Source organism: Tachyglossus aculeatus, chromosome 4, assembly GCF_015852505.1.
Source record: "Tachyglossus aculeatus isolate mTacAcu1 chromosome 4, mTacAcu1.pri, whole genome shotgun sequence".
Taxonomy (NCBI): domain Eukaryota; kingdom Metazoa; phylum Chordata; class Mammalia; order Monotremata; family Tachyglossidae; genus Tachyglossus; species Tachyglossus aculeatus.
The window spans coordinates 117,159,486-117,175,274 of record NC_052069.1 but is presented as its reverse complement, the minus strand read 5'-3'; positions in this window follow the sequence as shown (position 1 = coordinate 117,175,274).

The window sequence follows — 15,789 nt, the reverse complement described above, 5'->3', positions numbered from 1 at the left end:
CCCTGACCCGGAAGCCGGGGGGGCCCCGCGCGCCCGCCCGCCTGTCAATCATCCCGTCAGCCCTTCGTCATGAGCATAATAATAATGATGGTGGCGTTTATTAAGCGCTTACCGTGTGCAGAGCACTGTTCTAAGCGCTGGGGAGGTTACAAGGTCATCGAGTTGTCCCGCGGGGGGCTCACAGTCTTCATCCCCGTTTGACAGATGAGGGAACTGAGGCCCAGAGAATAATAATAATAATGATGATGGGATTTGTTAAGCGCTTACTATGTACAAAGCACTGTTCTAAGCGCTGGGGAGGTTACAAGGTCATCAAGTTGTCCCACGGGGGTCTCACAGTCCTCACCCCCGTTTGACAGGTGAGGGAACTGAGGCCCAGAGAATAATAATAATGATGATGATGGCATTTATTAAGCGCTTGCGATGCGCAAAGCACTGTTCTAAGCGCTGGGGAGGTTACAAGGTCATCAAGTTGTCCCACGTGGGGCTCACAGTCTTAATCCCCATTTTACAGATGAGGTAACTGAGGCTCAGAGAAGTTAAGTGACTTGCCCAAGGTCACACAGTAGACATGTGGTGGAGTCGGGATTCAAACCCATGACCTCTGACTCCAAAGCCCGTGCTCTTAAATGTCCAAAGGTCAAGGATCCAAGTGCACACACTATCATTTAGTGAATTAAAGGAATTTTGCTTTGGAGTAACTGTATTAAAAAAAATACATAAAGAGTTACTTTATGAGTAACATAATGAGTAACATAAAGAGTTACATAATGAGTCATCCCCATTTTACAGATGAGGGAACTGAGGCCCAGAGAATAATAATAATAATGATGATGGCATTTATTAAGCGCTTACTATGCGCAAAGCACTGTTCTAAGCGCTGGGGAGGTTACAAGGTGATCGGGTTGTCCCACGGGGGGCTCACAGTCTTCATCCCCATTTGACAGATGAGGGAACTCAGGCCCAGAGAATAATAATGATAATGATGATGGCATTTATTAAGCGCTTACGATGCGCAAAGCACTGTTCTAAGCGCTGGGAAGGTTACAAGGTGATCGGGTTGTCCCACGGGGGGCTCACAGTCTTCATCCCCATTTGACGGATGAGGGAAGTGAGGCCCAGAGAATAATAATAATAATAATGATGGGATTTGTTAAACACTATGTGCAAAGCACAGTTCTAAGCGCTGGGGAGGTTACAAGGTGATCGGGTCGTCCCACGTGGGGCTCACACTCTTCATCCCCATTTTACAGATGAGGGAACTGAGGCCCAGAGAATAATAATAATAATAATGATGGCATTTATTAAGCGCTTACTATGCGCAAAGCACTGTTCTAAGCGCTGGGAAGGTTACAAGGCGATCGAGTTGTCCCACGGGGGGCTCACAGTCTTCATCCCCATTTGACAAATGAGGGAGCTGAGGCCCAGAGAATAATAATAATGATGATGATGGCATTTATTAAGCGCTTACTATGTGCAAAGCACTGTTCTAAGCGCTGGGGAGGTTACAAGGTGATCGGGTTGTCTCTCATGGGGCTCACACCCTTCATCCCCATTTTACAGATGAGGGAGCTGAGGCCCAGAGAATAATAATAATAATAATGATGGGATTTGTTAAGCGCTTACTATGTGCTAAGCACTGTTCTAAGCACTGGGGAGGTTACAAGGTGATCGGGTGGTCCCACGGGGGGGCTCACAGTCTTCATCCCCATTTGACAGATGAGGGAACTGAGGCCCAGAGAATAATAATAATAATGATGATGGCATTTATTAAGCACTTACGACATGCAAAGCACTGTTCTAAGCGCTGGGGAGGTTACAAGGTGATCGGGTTGTCCCACGGAGGGGCTCACAGTCTTCATCCCCATTTGACAGATGAGGGAACTGAGGCCCAGAGAATAAGAATAATAATAATGATGGCATTTATTAAGCGCTTACGATGCGCAAAGCACTGTTCTAAGCGCTGGGGAGGTTACAAGGTGATCGGGTTGTCCCTCGTGGGGCTCACACCCTTCATCCCCATTTTACAGATGAGGGAACTGAGGCCCAGAGAATAATAATAATGATGATGATGGCATTTATTAAGTGCTTACGATGTGCAAAGCACTGTTCTAAGCGCTGGGGAGGTTACAAGGTGATCGGGTTGTCCCACGGGGGGGCTCACAGTCTTCATCCCCGTTTGACAGATGAGGGAACTGAGGCCCAGAGAATAATAATAATAATAATAATAATAATAATAATAATAATAATAATAATGGCATTTATTAAGCGCTTACGACGTGCAAAGCACTGTTCTAAGCGCTGGGGAGGTTACAAGGTGATTGGGTTGTCCCACGGGGGGCTCACAGTCTTCATCCCCATTTGACAGATGAAGGAGCTGAGGCCCAGAGAATAATAACAATAATAATGATGGCATTTATTAAGCGCTTACGACGGGCAAAGCACTGTTCTAAGCGCTGGGGAGGTTACAAGGTGATGGGGTTGTCCCACGGGGGCGCTCACAGTCTTCATCCCCGTTTTACAGATGAGGGAACTGAGGCCCAGAGAATAATAATAATAATAATAATAATAATAATAATAATAATAATAATAATAACATTTATTAAGCAATTACGATGTGGGAACTGAGGCCCAGAGAATAATAATAATAATGATGATGGGATTTGTTAAGCGCTTACTATGTGCAAAGCACTGTTCTAAGCGCTGGGGAGGTTACAAGGTGATCAGGTTGTCCCACGGGGGGGCTCTCAGTCTTCATCCCCATTTTACAGATGAGGGAACTGAGGCCCAGAGAATAATAATAATAATAATGATGATGGCATTTATTAAGCGCTTACTATGTACAAAGCACTGTTCTAAGCGCTGGGGAGGTTACAAGGTGATCAGGTTGTCCCATGGGGGGCTCACACTCTTCATCCCCATTTTACAGATGAGGGAACTGAGGCCCAGAGAATAATAATAATAATAATAATGGGATTTGTTAAGCGCTTACTATGTGCAAAGCATTGTTCTAAGCGCTGGGGAGGTTACAGAGTGATCAGGTTGTGCCACAGGGGGCTCACAGTTTTAATCCCCATTTTAAAGATGAGGGAACTGAGGTCCAGAGAAGTGAGGTGACTTGCCCAAAGTCACACAGCTGACAGTTGGCGGAGCAGGGATTTGAACCCATGACCTCTGACTCCAAAGCCCGGGCTCTTTCCACTGAGCCACGGACTTGCCTAAGGTCACACAGCTGACAAGCGGCGGGGGCGGGATGAGACCCCCACGACTTCTGACCCCCAAGTCCCGGGTCTTTCCACTGAGACACGCAGCTTCTCACATTGCTTCATAATAATAATAATAATAATAATAATAATGATGGTATTTGTTAAGCACTTACTATGTGCAAAGCACTGTTCTAAGCACTGGGGGGATAAAAGGTGATCAGGTTGTCCCATGTGGGGCTCACAGTTGAAATCCCCATTTTACAGATGAGGTAACTGAGGCCCAGAGAAATGAAGTGACTTGCCCAAGGTCACACAGCTGACAATTGGCAGAGCCAGGATTTGAACCCGTGACCTCTGACTCCAAAGCCCGGGCTCTTTCCACTAAGCCACGCTGCTTCCATCCATCCATTCATCCACCCATTCATAATAATAATAATAATAATGATGGCATTTGTTAAGCACTTGCTATGTGCAAAGCACTGTCCTAAGCGCTGGGGAGGATACAAGGTGATGACATTGTCCCACCTGGGGCTCACAGTCTTCATCTCCATTTGACAGATGAGGCAACTGAGGCACAGAGAGGTTAGCAATAATAATAATGATGGCATTAGTTAAGCGCTTACTATGTGCAAAGCACTGTTCTAAGCGCCAGGGAGGATACAAGATTATCAGGTTGTCCCACGTGGGGCTCACCACTTTACTCCCTATTTTACAGATTAGGTAACAGGCACAGAGAAGTTAAGTGACTTCCCAAAAGTCACACAGTTGATAAGTGGCAGAGCCAGGATTAATCAATCAATCAATCGTATTTATTGAGCGCTTACTGTGTGCAGAGCACTGTACTAAGCGCTTGGGAAGTCCAAGTCGGCAACATACAGAGACGGTCCCTACCCAACAACGGGTTCACAGTCTAGAAGGGGGAGAAGGCAATCGGGTTGTCCCACGTGGGGTCACAGTCTTAATCCCCATTTTCCAGATGAGGGAACCGAGGTACGGAGAAGGGAAGTGACTTGACTAAAGTCACACAGCTGATGAGTGGCGACCTCTGACTCCCAAGTCCGGGCTCTTTCCACTGAGCCACGGCTGCTTGGGTCCCGATTAGATCAAAGTAGTAGCTTCAACTTGTCTTCAGGTGAGATTCTACTCCTTTCAGAAGACCAAAGAAGGAAGGGAAGAAGATAATAATAATAATAATAATGATAGCATTTATTAAGCGCTTACTATGTGCAAAGCACTGTTCTAAGCGCTGGGGAGGTTACAAGGTGATCAGGTTGTCCCACGGGGGGCTCACAGTCTTCAAGATGTGTGATGAAGTACTACCTCCACTTAATCAAGAAGCCAAGCACACCCAGAGGACGTCAAGTGGGCGGAGAGCTGAAAGAAGAGAGAAGGCGGGGGCGAATGCAAGACCTTAACCATTGTGCTTTCACGGAATGAATTATGTGGTTAAAAACATATTCCTGCAAGGAATCCGATCCAGTGTGAGTGGGACAATTAAATCATTCAACAGCTTCCCACTCTGCCAGGCGGGCAGAGGGAGCGAGAAATGTGGCTCTTGAGCTTTCCGGGCACAGGCAGGGCTGCCCCTCATGGCTCTGGGTGAAATGGTTTACGTGGGGAAAGCCCCCTCTCCCTCTGGGATTTACCTCTCCTTGAATCCAGAGGGTTTTAAAAATAGTATTTATTATTAATAACAAATTAGTATTAATAATGATAATGGCCTGGTCTGTCCAGGTGTGGTCTGGTTTGGCCTGGTCTGATTTGGTCTGGTCAGGCTGGGTCTGGTCATGCCAGGCCTGGTCTGGCCAGGTTTGGTCTGGTCAGGTCTGGTCTGGTCTGGTCTGGTCTGGTCTGGCCAGGTCTGGTCTTTGCACACAGTAAGTGCTCAATAAATACGATTGAATAAGTGAATGAAGTTGCCTTAACGTGACCAACGATAATCTGTATGTGCACACAAGAGGAAGGGATTCGTGGATTTGTGGTCACACATCTGTCATCAATCAGTCCTATTGATTGATTCTATCAATTCTATTTATAATAATAGCATGTATTAAGCGCTTACTATGTGCAAAGCACTGTTCTAAGCGCTTCTGGTGACTTTGACACCCGTCTACATGTTTTGTTTTGTTGTCTGTCTCCCCCTTCTAGACTGTGAGCCCGTTGTTGGGTAGGGACCGTCTCTATATGTCGCCGACTTGTACTTCCCAAGCGCTTAGAACAGTGCTCTGCACACAGTAAGCGCTCAATAAATACTACTGAGCGCTTAGAACAGTGCTCTGCACACAGTAAGCGCTCAATAAATACTATTGAATGAAATGAATGAATGAATAATAATTATGGTATTTGGTAATTTGGTATTTGGTATTTGGTTCATTCAATAAATACTATTGAATGAAATGAATGAATTAATAATAATTATGGTATTTGGTAAGGGCTTACTATGTGCAAAGCACTGTTCTAAGCGCTGGGGTGAATACAAGGTGATCAGGTTGTCCCACGTGGGGCTCACAATCTTAATCCCCGTTTTACAGATGAGGTACAGAGAAAGTGCAGTGACTTGCCCAAGGTCACACCGCAGACAAGTGGTGGAGCGGGGATTAGAACCCATGACCTTCTGACTCCCAGCCCCATGCTCTATCCACTATGCCACGCTGCTGCTCGATAATAATGGTACTTAAGTACTTTCTATGGGCCAAGCACTGGGGTAGAGACAGGTTTATCAGGTGGGATACAGTCCCTGTCATCATCATCAACCATCAATCGTATTTATTGAGCGCTTACTATGTGCAGAGCACTGTACTAAGCGCCTGGGAAGTACAAATTGGAGCTGTCCCATGTGAAGCTCACACTCTTAATCCCCATTTGACAGAGGAGGGAACTGAGGACCAGAGAAGTTAAGTGACTTGCCCAAGATCTCACAGCAGACATGTGGCAGGGCCGGGATTAGAACCCAGGTCCCTTTGATTCCCAGGCCTGTGCTCTCTCCACTAAGGACTAAGCCACTATCCACTAAACCACTTAGGGCTGGGGTAGATACAAGACAATCAGGTTGGACACTTGGGGCTCACGGTCTTAATTCCCACCTGTTGCCAACTTGTACTTCCCAAGCGCTTAGTACAGTGCTCTGCACACAGTAAGCGCTCAATAAATACGATTGAATGAATGAATGAATTTTTATAGCTAAGGTACAGTGCTCTGCACGCCGGAAGCACTCGATTGATTAAATACAATCGATTGATCGGTTAACTGAGGCATAGAGAAGTGAAGTGATTTGCCCAAGGTCACACAGTAGACAAGTGGAGGGTCTGGGATTAGAACTCAGGTCCTTCTGACCCCCAGGCTTGTGCTCTAACCACTCGCCCACACTGCTTCAAGTTCCCAGTAGTAGATGTTCATTCAATCGTATTTATTGAGGGCTTACTGTGCGCAGAGCACTGTACTAAGCGCTTGGGAAGTACAAATCAGCAACATATAGAGACGGTCCCTAACCGACAACGGGCTCACAGTGTGAGGTTTAATCCAGCCCTAATTTCTCTGCTGGCCCTTAGTAAATACTGGAGGTCTTCAAGTGACTGGATTTCAGCTCAGAACCTTTGGGCAAGTTCCTTGACTTCTCTGTGCCTCAGTTACCTCATCTGTAAGAAGGGGATTCAATCAATCATTCATTCAGTCGTATTTATTGAGCGCTTACTGTGTGCAGAGCACTGTACCAAGTGCTTGGGAAGTACAAGTTGGCAACATGTAGAGATGGTCCCTACCCAAAAATGGGCTCACAGTCTAGAACGGCGAGACAAACAACAAAACAAAACAAATAGGTGTCAACACCATCAGAATAAATAGAATTATAGCTATATACGCATCATTAATAAAACAAATAGAACAGTAAATATGCACAAGTAAAATAAATAGAGCAATAAATCTGTACAAATATATATACAGGTGCTGTGGGGAGGGGAAGGAGGTAGGGTGGGAGGGATGGGGAGGAGGAGAGGAGGATGTATTGGTCGGATGTATTGAGCGCTTACTGTGTGCAGAGCACTATTCTAAGCACTCGGGAGAGTACAACACGACATTATAACAAATATATTTCAGTCTAGAGGGATAGAGGAGATGCAGTGCGACATGGGCTGTGTCCAACCCGATTATCTTGTATCTACCCCAGCGCTTAGTACAGTGCTTGGCACAAAGTAAGTGCTTGACAGATACAATTAAAAAAAACACTTTCAGAAATGTGACTCGTTTTCTACTATCCGCATTCTCTTATAAAGATAATGACAATAATAATAATAACCGTACTAATGATGATAATAAGAGCACTATAATCCCATCCTCCTCCCAGGTTCTTGGTTCTGAAGTTTCAGGCCTGAGGCTCAGCGGGTGGGAGTTTCCACTATGGCATTGTGTGAAGCATTTTATAGGCACTGTAAAAATAAGAATGCTGCTCTCGGAGAGATTACAGCCTACTAGGCCAGAAGACCAGCAAATAAACAAACATATAATCAGGTGAAAAGGGCGAGGGCTGAGGACATAAGATTCAGTAGGGGACGAAAAACGTTCTCAGGGACTTTCAGAGAGATCCTTTGAAGTGCTGAAGTAGCAGATTGGTGCAATCAGGACTCCATGCAGGAAGGGCATATTACTCCCCTCCTCAAAAATCTCCAGTGACTACCAATCAATCTGCGCATCAGGCAGAAACTCCTCACCCTGGGCTTCAAGGCTGTCCATCACCTCGCTCCCTCCTACCTCACCTCCCTTCTCTCCTTCTACTGCCCAGTCCGCACCCTCCGCTCCTCCGCCGCTAATCTCCTCACCATACCTCGTTCTCGCCTGTCCCGCCATCGACCCCCGGCCCACGTCATCCCCCGGGCCTGGAATGCCCTCCCTCTGCCCATCCGCCAAGCTAGCTCTCTTCCTCCCTTCAAGGCCCTACTGAGAGCTCACCTCCTCCAGGAGGCCTTCCCAGACTGAGCCCCTTCCTTCCTCTCCCCCTCGTCCCCCTCTCCATCCCCCCATCTTACCTCCTTCCCTTCCCCACAGCACCTGTATATATGTATATATGTTTGTACATATTTATTACTCTATTTATTTATTTATTTATTTATTTTACTTGTACATATCTATCCTATTTATTTTATTTTGTTAGTATGTTTGATTTTGTTCTCTGTCTCCCCCTTTTAGACTGTGAGCCCACTGTTGGGTAGGGACCGTCTCTATATGTTGCCGATATTATGCATTTGTTTTCCTCTACTAGATTTTGAACTTCTGAAAGGCAAAGATTGGTCTCTTCTCCCTTCAAGGTAAATCTGCTGGTGTTTAGTTTGCTGCCACACATGTCAGGTGTCTGATACATGAGTGATGGAATTTCCTCCAGGGTTCATTCAGTCTGGAAACCCCCACCCGGCTCTGTAAGGGTGAGAAGATCACCTGTGAGCCCATTGTTGGGTAGGGACTGTCTCTATATGTTGCCGACTTGTACTTCCCAAGTGCTTAGTACACTGTTCTGCACTCAGTAAGAATAATAATAATAATAATAATAAGTGCTTACTATGTACACAGCACTGTTCTAAGCGCTGGGGGGGGGGGGTATACAAGGTGATCAGGTTGTCCCACGTGGGGCTCACAGTCTTAATCCCCACTTTCCAGATGAGGGAACTGAGGCCCAGAGAAGTGAAGTGAATCTTGATGATCAGATTACTGCTCTCAACTCTACCCTTTCTACTCAGCTAGACTCACTCGCTCCCCTTTCCCTTCGCCGCTCTCGTACCACTAACCCACAGCCCTGGATCACTGCCACTGTCCGCCTCCTTCGCTCTTATGCTTGAGCTGCCGAACGCTGCTGGCGAAAGTCTAAACACCATGCCAACCTTGTTCACTTCAATTTTATCCTTTCCTGCCTTAACTCAGCCCTCTCCTCTGCCAGACAAAACTATTTCTCCTCCCTTATTGACACCCGTGCCCATCATCCCCGTCAGCTCTTCTGTACATTCAATTCCCTTCTCAGGCCCCCGGTTCCTCCCCCTCCTCCCTCCCTCACCCGCAACGATCTGGCCTCCTACTTCATTAACAAAATTAAATCCATCAGGTCCGACCTCCCCAAAGTGCTACTCCGGCCACCTGTGCTTCTGACCCCATCCCCTCTCATCTCATGAAATCTCTCACTCCATCCCTTCTCCCCTCCTTAACTTCCATCTTCAACCGCTCACTCTCCACTGGTTCCTTCCCCTCTGTCTTCAAACATGCCCATGTCTCCCCATCCTAAAAAAACCCTCTCTTGACCCCACCTCCACTTCTAGTTATTGCCCTATCTCCCTCCTACCATTCCTTTCCAAACTCCTTGAACGAGTTGTCTACACGCACTGCCTCGAACTCCTCAACACCGACTCTCTCCTCGACCCCCTCCAGTCTGGCTTCCGTCCCCTACATTCCATGGAAACTGCCCTCTCAAAGGTCACCAATGACCTCCTGCTTGCCAAATCCAACGGCTCCTACTCTATCCTAATCCTCCTCGACCTCTCAGCTGCCTTCGACACTGTGGACCACCCCCTTCTCCTCGACATGCTATCCGACCTTGACTTCACAGACTCCATCCTCTCCTGGTTCTCCTCTTATCTCTCCAGTCGTTCATTCTCAGTCTCTTTTGCAGGCTCCTCCTCCCCCTCCCATCCCCTTACTGTGGGGGTTCCCCAAGGTTCAGTTCTTGATCCCCTTCTGTTCTCGATCTACACTCACTCCCTTGGTGACCTCATTCGCTCCCACGGCTTCAAGTATCATCTCTACGCTGATGATACCCAGATCTACATCTCTGCCCCTGCTCTCTTCCCCTCCCTCCAGGCTCGCATCTCCTCCTGCCTTCAGGACATCTCCATCTGGATGTCTGCCCGCCACCTAAAACGCAACATGTCCAAGACTGAACTACTTGTCTTCCCTCCCAAACCCTGCCCTCTCCCTGACTTTCCCATCTCTGTTGACGGCACTACCATCCTTCCCGTCTCACAAGCCCGCAACCTTGGTGTCATCCTCGACTCCACTCTCTCATTCACCCCTCACATCCAAGCCGTCATCAAAACCTGCCGGTCTCAGCTCTGCAACATTGCCAAGATCCACCCTTTCCTCTCCATCCAAACCGCTACCCTGCTCGTTCAAGCTCTCATCCTATCCCGCCTGGACTACTGCATCAGCCTCCTCTCTGATCTCCCATCCTCGTGTCACTCCCCACTTCAATCCATACTTCATGCCGCCGCCTGCATTGTCTTTGTCCAGAAACGCTCTGGGCATGTTACTCCCCTCCTCAAAAATCTCCAGTGGCTACCAATCAATCAATCAGGCAGAAACTCCTCACCCTTGGCTTCAAGGCTGTCCATCCCCTCGCCCCTTCCTACCTCACCTCCCTTTTCTCCTTCTCCAGCCCACCCCGTACCTTCCGCTCCTCTGCTGCTAATCTCCTCACCGTACCTCGTTCTCACCTGTCCCGCCATCGACCCCCAGCACACGTCCTCCCCCGGGCCTGGAATGCCCTCCCTCCGCCCATCCGCCAAACTAGCTCTCTTCCTCCCTTCAAGGCCCTATTGAGAGCTCACCTCCTCCAGGAGGCCTTCCCACAATGAGCCCCCTCCTTCCTCTCCCCCTCATCCCCCTCTCCATCCCTCGTCTTACCTCCTTCCCTTCCCCACAGCACCTGTATATATGTATATATGTTTGTACATATTTATTACTCTATTTATTTTACTTGTACATATCTATTCTATTTATTTTATTAATATGTTTGGTTTTGTTCTCTGTCTCCCCCTTCTAGACTGTGAGCCCACTGTTGGGTAGGGACCGTCTCTATATGTTGCCAACTTGTACTTCCCAAGCACTTAGTACAGTGCTCTGCACACAGTAAGTGCTCAATAAATATGATTGATTGATTGAAGTGACTTGCCCAGAATCACACAGTTAACAAGTGGCGGAGCCGGGATTAGAACCCATGGCCTCTGACTCCCAAGCCCGTGATCTTTCCATTGGGCCACACTGCTCCAAGCGCTCAATCATCATCATCAATCGTATTTATTGAGCGCTTACTATGTGCAGAGCACTGTACTAAGCGCTTAATAAATGCGATCGAATGAATGAATGAAAGATCCAGGTGCCAAGATGCCACGGGAAGCAGCCTGGCATAGTAGATAGAGCCTGGGACTGGAAGTCGGAAGGTCATGGGTTCTAATTCCAGCAATGCCCGTTGTCTGCTGGGTGGCTTCTGGCAAGTCACTTTGCTTCTCTGGCTCCTCCAAGCCCATTTTGCGGATGAGGGAACTGAGGCCCAGAGAAGTGAAGTGCCAGTCAAAACCGAGGGGTGATGGATTGGTCCCTGGAAGGGCCTTTTCTGAGCCGGAGGGGGAGTGAGGCCTTCCTGGGTCCCCGCGGGAATCCATTGTTGCCGCCCTCTCCCTGGCTTTTTGTCTCCTCAACTCCGGGGGCCCGGAGAAAGGGAGACGGGGCGGGTCCGGAGGGCTCCCAGCCTTTTCCAGGCTTCCTCTTCCATTCTTGTGCTAATTGGATGTCAAGCTGAGATCAGTGAGAGCGAAGCCGGCCCCTCTGCTCGGGTTAAACTGCCGCCGCCAACCCGAGCTCCCGGAAAAAAAAGTCGGCGGGGAGGCAGGGAGGCTGGGAAGCTGGGAATCTGGGAGGGAATTTGGGAAGGAGGCAGCTTGGACCAGTGGAAAGAGTCCGGACCTGCGAAACAGAACTGGGTTCTAATCCCAGCTCTGCCACTCACTACTGAAGTCACTTCTCTTTGCCTCAGTTACCTCATCCTTTAGACTGTGAGCCCACTGTTAGGTAGGGACTGTCTCGATATGTTGCCAACTTGTACTTCCCAAGCGCTTAGTCCAGTGCTCTGCACACAGGAAGCGCTCAATAAATACGATTGATTGATTGATCTGCAAAATGGGGATTAAGACTCCGAATCCTAGGCGGGACAGAGACTGTGTCCAATCGAGTTAACTAGTCCCAACCCCAGCCCTAAGAACAATGCTTGACATCAACATCATCATCATCAATCGTTTTTATTGAGCGCTTACTATGTGCAGAGCACTGTACTAAGCGCTTGGGAAGTACAAATTGGCAACATTGCAATTGACACATTGCAAGTGCTTAACAGATACCACAGTGTAGCCAGACACTGTACTAAACGCCGGAGTGGATACGAGCAAATCGGGTTTGACGCAGTCCCTGTCCCACGCTGTGCTCAGTCTCAATCCCCATTTTACAAATGAGGTCACTGAGGCACAGAGAATAATAATAATAATAATGGCATTTATTAAGCGCTTACTATGTGCAAAGCACTGTTCTAAGCGCTGGGGAGGTTACAAGGTGATCAGGTTGTCCCCCAGGGGGCTCACAGTCTTAATCCCCATTTTACAGATGAGGTAACTGAGGCCCAGAGAAGTTAAGGACTTGCCCAAAGTCACACAGCTGGCAATTGGCGGAGCCGAGATTTGAACCTATGACCTCTGACTCCAAAGCCTGGGCTCTTTCCACTGAGCCATGATGCTTCTCTAATAATAATAATGATAATAATGGTATCTGTTAAGCACTTACAATGTGCCAAGCACTGTTCGTCCTACCCAATTTATTGAGTACTTACTGTTTGCAGAGCACTGTACTAAGTGCTTGGGAAGTACTAAGCTTGGGAAGCCTTCCCAGACTGAGCCCCTTCCTTCCTCTCCCCACCGTCCCCCTCTCCATCCCTCCATTTTACCTCCTTCCCTTCCCCGCAGCACCTGTATATATGTTTGTACATATTTGTTACTCTATTTATTTTACTTCTACATATCTATTCTATTTATTTTATTTTGTTAGTATGTTTGGTTTTGTCCTCTGTCTCCCCCTTTTAGACTGAGCCCACTGTTGGGTAGGGACTGTCTCTATATGTTGCCAACTTGTACTTACCAAGCGCTTCGTACAGTGCTCTGCACACAGTAAGCACTCAATAAATATGATTGATGATGATGATGATGATACAAGTTGGCAACATATAGAGACGATCCCTACCCAACAACGGGCTCACAGTAGCACTGGGATAGATACAAGGTGATCAGGTTGTCCCACGTGGGGCTCACAGTCTTAATCCCCGTTTTACAGATGAGGTCACTGAGGCGCTGAGACGTGAAGTGACTTGCCCAAGGTCACACCTTAACGTTATGGGGGGGAACCCAAATTTTTATCTCCAGGCCTCCTGGCAACAACAACCTCTGGCTGTTTCCCTCGGAAAGCCTGCTGCCTCTCTCACCCCTTCTCTCCAGGGCAACAGGAAGGAGTTGACCCCCAGCCTTCTCTCCCAATTCCCCGGGGCCTGGAGCTGACCAGGCCTCTGGGAGAATGGGGAGAGTGGGAATATTATTATTAAATAATAATAATAATGATAGTATTTTATTAAGCGCTTACTATGTGCAAAGCACTGTTCTAAGCGCTGGGGAGATTACAAGGTGACCAGGTTGTCCCACGGGGGGCTCACAGTCTTAATCCCCATTTTACAGATGAGGTAACTGAGGCACAGAGAAGTGACTTGCCCAAATTCACACAGCTGACAATTGGCGGAGCTGGGACTCGAACCCATGACCTCTGACTCCAGAGCCTGGTCTCTTTCCACTGAGCCACGCTGCTTCTCTAAACTCAGCACTCCCTCTGCTTCTCAACCTTCAACCTCGGCTAGGCTCCGACTTTACGTTGGCCTTAGTAATGTAATAATAATCACGGTATTTGTTAAGCTCCTACTATGTGCCAAGCCCTGTTCTCAGCGCTGGGGTAGACACAAGGTCATCAGGCTGTCCCACGTGGGGCTCACAGTCTTCATCCCCATTTTACAGGTGAGGTAATTGAAGCCCAGAGAAGTGAATTAGCTTGCCCAAAGTCACACAGCTGATAAGCAGCAGAGTCGGAATTAGAACCCACGACCTCTAACTCCCAAGCCCGGGCTCTTTCCACTGAGCCACAATGCTTCTCTAAAAGAGGGGCCAAGGTTTCCTGGGCCCCGTTCTGGACTTAATAATAATAATAATGGCATTTATTAAGTGCTTACTACATGCAAAGCACTGTTCTAAGCGCTGGGGATGTTACAAGGTGATCAGGTTGTCCCATTGGGGGCTCACAGTCTTCATCCCCATTTTACAGGTGAGGTAACTGAGGCCCAGAGAAGTGAAGTGGCTTGCCCAAAGTCACACAGCTGATAAGCGGCAGAGTCGGAATTAGAACCCACGACCTCTAACTCCCAAGCCCGGGCTCTTTCCACTGAGCCATGCTGCTTCTCTAATAGAGGGGCCAAGGTTTCCTGGGCCCCCGTTCTGGACTTAATAATAATAATAATAATGGCATTTATTAAGCGCTTACTACGTGCAAAGCACTGTTCTAAGCGCTGGGGATGTTACAAGGTGATCAGGTTGTCCCCCGGGGGCTCACAGTCTTAATCCCCATTTTACAGATGAGGTAACTGAGGCCCAGAGAAATTAAGTGACTTGCCCAGAGTCACACAGCTGATAAGTGGCGGAGCCAGGATCTGAACCCATGACCTCTGACTCCAAACCCCGGGCTCTTTCCATTGAGCCACGCTGCTTCTCAGTGACTTGCATTCAATCACTCGATTGTACTTATTGAGCGCTTACTGTGTGCGAAGCCCTGTACTAAAGCAGCATGTCTCAGTGGAAAGAGCGCAGGCTTTGGAGTCAGCGGTCTTGGGTTTGAATCCCGGCTCCGTCACGCCTGCTGTGTGACCTTGGGCAAGTCACTTAACTTCTCGGAGCCTCATCTGCAAAATGGGGATTAAGACTGTGAGCCCTGCGTGGGACAACCTGATCACCTCGTATCCCCCCCCGAGCGCTTCGAACAGTGCTTTGCACATAGTAAGCGCTTAATAAATGCTATCATTATCATTATTAGTAAGTGCTTAACAAATGCCATCATTATTATTATTATTACTAAGCGCTTGGAAGAATACAACAGACATTCTCTGCACACAACAAGCTTTCTTTGTTAGTACCCTCCCTGCCCCCCCCCCCAGTTCCCTTATTAATAATAATTATGGCATTTGTTAAGCGCTTACTATGTGCCAAGCACTGTTCTATTCTGTTCCCAGCTCTAACGAATCCCCTCCTAACCTCTGGGATCACCTCTTTCCTCCATCTGCTAATTCTAATGGTGTTGTGTCCTGCTCTACTCTACACTGTAAGCTCGTTGCGGGCAGGGATTGTGTCTGTTCCGCTGTTGTGCCGTACTCTCTCAAGTGCTTAATGAAATGCTCTGCACACAGTAAATGCTCAATAAATACGATTGACTGACTGCACATAGTAAGCTCTCAGTAAACACCACTGATCGATATCAGGATGAACGTGGGGCAGGACAATAACCAAATTTGGTCAATCACACAGATACGTGCACAGATGCAGACCCACAAACACACCCACATACACACACAGAGGAGAGTCCATTTATTGGCCATGAAGACGCAAGTCCCCCACAGCAAGAGGTAGGAGCTAGGAGGAAGGGGAGAAAGGGAATATCGGCTGGGAGAATGGGGCGGAGATTCCTGGGAAAGGCCAGCCCGTCCCCC